At 45.5% G+C, this 3,236-nt stretch overlaps 1 non-coding gene across 1 annotated transcript; it reads right to left on the bottom strand.

The window, feature by feature from the left end:
- Positions 1–1,926: 1,926 nt before the first annotated feature.
- TRNAA-UGC (transfer RNA alanine (anticodon UGC)) lies at positions 1,927–1,995 on the bottom strand. The gene has a single exon. It is a non-coding gene; the product is annotated as a tRNA-Ala (tRNA).
- Between the last annotated feature and the right edge of the window lie 1,241 nt (positions 1,996–3,236).

The raw sequence follows: 3,236 nt of genomic DNA, 5'->3' as shown, positions 1-3,236 counted from the left end.
CCATAGCTCTCGTATCTCGGAGAACCGGGTTTGATTCCCCCTCCTCCACTTGCAGCTGCTGGAATGGCCTTGGGTCAGCCATAGCTCTCTTATCTGGGAGAACCGGGTTTGATTCCCCCCTCCTCCACTTGCAGCTGCTGGAGTGACCTTGGGTCAGACATAGCTCTCACAGAAGTTGTCCTTGAAAGGGCAGCTGCTGGGAGAGCCCTCTCAGCCCCACCTACCTCACAGGGTGTCTGCTGTGGGGGGAGAAGATATAGGAGATTGTAAGCTGCTCTGATTCAGAGAGAAGGGCAGGGTATAAATCTACATTCTTCTTCTTCTTCTTTACCTTTGTGTAAAGTTGCTCTCCCATAGACCTGGTTGTTGATCTGAGCTTTATGCAATTCTCAATCTTCAGGATACTCAATGCATACAATTCTGGTCACCGCACCTCAAAAAGGATATTATAGCATTGGAAAAAGTCCAGAAAATGGCAACTAGAATGATTAAATGGTTGGAACACTTTCCCTATGAAGAAAGGTTAAAATGCTTGGGGCTCTTTAGCTCGGAGAAACGTCAACTGAGGGGTGACATGATAGAGGTTTACAAGATTATGCAGGGGATAGAGAAGGTAGAGAAAGAAGTACTTTTCTCCCTTTCTCACAATACAAGAACTCGGGGACACTCAATGAAATCGCTGAGCAGTCAGGTTAGTACAGATAAAAGGAAGTACTTTTCACTCAAAGGGTGATTGACACATAGAATTCACTGCCACAGGAGATGGTGGAGGCGAGAAGCATAAACAGCTTCAACAGGGAATTGGATAGGCATATGTAGCAGAGGTCCATCGGTGGCTATTAGCCACCGTGTATTGTTAGAACTCTCTGTCTGAGGCAGTGATGTTCTGTATTCTTGGTGCTCGAGAGGGGTAACAGTGGGAGGGCTTCTAGTGCCCTGGCCCCAACTGATGGATCTCCTGATGGCACCTGGGGTTTTTTTGCCACTGTATGACAGTGTTGGACTGGATGGGCCATTGGCCTGATCCAACATAGCTTCTCTTATGTTTTAAGATTAATGGGTAAAAACTCACAGGTAAATACTGAAGCCTTGGAATATATCTTTATATCCGGTGGGAACTTTTTCTAATTTTGCTTTTCTTTTGATGTGCATTCATGGAACCATTTTGGTCTGAGTGGATAAGACCTGGCTTAAAAACTCAAAATGATGTCTTGGAAAACATTCATGGTAAAACAACATTTCCATGGGACCAGGAAGAAGTAGGAGTCATTTGGACAAATTTCAGAGATTTTAATTTTGGTTCTGTGATGGAGATGTCTCATGTGGAGTATTTCGTGGGCTCTGATTGGATTAGCATGGGCTCGGCCTTTGCTGGAGCCTTTCAGCTTGTTGGCTTTTTGACAGTCTTGTGCATTTCACTGACACCCTTTTTCCACCTCTACCTGTGCCAGCAAAACGGAGTTCCTGAAATTTCCCTCAAAAGTGAATGCAACAGCTCCCAAGAAAGAGACTGCCCAAGAAAAGTCTGTGCCTCTTCCCCAAAATAAAGCAGGATTTATCCTTTTGTTTGCTGCAGCACTAACTTCTGGACAATCCCCTTTACTGGCAGAAGCATCTATCCTCCAACACTGTGCTTTTCAAACTTTTGATGTCCAGGAGCCCTTTCATAGTCAGTCTCTGTTTCAGATCACCTTAGCCTTCAAAGTTCCAGAGACATGTAAGACAAAAGCTTTCTCAAAGCCATCCTACTTTTGGTGGGAGCTGAAGTCCTTTCTGCTCCCTATCATGAGGTCTCTCCTATACACACCAAACTGCCTTATACTGAATCAGGTAGATCAAGATCAGTATTTTCCATTCAGATGGGACAGAGCTCCCCAGAATCTCAGGCTGAGGTCTTTCACATCACATACTACCTAATCCTTTAATTAGATATGCCAGGGATTGAACCTGGGACCGTCTGCATGCAAAGCAGATGCTCTACCACTGAGCCACAGCCCCTCCTCAAAACACACATGAAGCTGCCTTCTACTGAATCAGATCAGTTCAGCGTTGTCTACTCAGACTGGCAGCTGCTCTCCAGGGTCTCAAACTGAGGTCTTTCACATCACCCGCTACCTGATCCTTTTTAACTGGAGATGCTGGGGATTGAACCTGGGACCTTCTGCATGCAAAGCAGATGCTCTACCACTGAGCCATGGGCCCTCCTCAAAACACACATGGAGCTACCTTATACTGAATCAGCTTATTGGCCCATCCAGTATTGTCTACTCAGACTGTCAGTGCCTTTCCAGGGTCTAGGGCAGAGGTCTTTTGCATTACCCATTGTCTAGTCCTTTTAACTGAAGGTGGTGGGGATTGAACCTGGGACTTTCTGCATGCAAAGCAGAGGCTCTTCTACTGAGTCACCGCCCTCTTCCCTATGGCTAACAGAGAGTGTTCCCCCACAAATCACCACAACAGTTAGGGTGAACTTTCAGAAAGAAAGTACTGCAGGCAATGTTTCACTAGGGAACTTCCAACACACAACAACCCCTCCCCCAAGCAAAGGATACCTATTCTATTTATTTAATTTATACCCCACTTTCCCCTCAATTGGTCTCCAATGTGGCTTATGTGGCTCCTCCTCTATTTTATCTTCATGACAACAACCTTGTAAGAAAAGTCTGGCTGAGCAAGTGTGAAAAACCAGGGACACTGAGCAACCTTCCATGGTAGAGTTGGATTCAAAGGGTAGCCGTATTGGTCTGCCATAGAACAAATGGATTTGACTCCAGTAGCATCTTAGAGACCAACAAGATTTTGGGAATATAAACTTTCAAGAATCAAAGCTCCCTTAATCAGGTATGGCAGAGTATGGATCTGAGCAAGGCCCTAGTCCAACACCAAACCACATTGGCTCTATGACACAGTTCACATAAGCAGTGAACTGTGACAGAAGTCCTTTTCCTCTGTCTCTTGCCCCACATCTCTGATGCATGCTCTTTCTGCTGCCTGTCTTTTTCTCAGCCAGTCTTTTTCCCTCCCTAAGCTTTTCTCCTATGTTGCCTCTCAGGCATGTGGCACATGAAGTTCCTAGTATAAGCTATGTCTTACAATAGGGATGCCAATCCCCAGGTGGGTTACAGTTCCAGGCTTCCAAGGAGTATGTAAAGACTTGTACAACACTCAAAGGTGATATGAATATATTCTCCAACTGTGCATGAAGTAGGTTCTCAAATCCCCAGGTGGGGACAGGG

This window comes from Heteronotia binoei, chromosome 7, assembly GCF_032191835.1.
Source record: "Heteronotia binoei isolate CCM8104 ecotype False Entrance Well chromosome 7, APGP_CSIRO_Hbin_v1, whole genome shotgun sequence".
Lineage (NCBI taxonomy): Eukaryota > Metazoa > Chordata > Lepidosauria > Squamata > Gekkonidae > Heteronotia > Heteronotia binoei.
The sequence above is the reverse complement of the archived record's forward strand: the minus strand, read 5'-3'. Positions and strand labels throughout refer to the sequence as shown.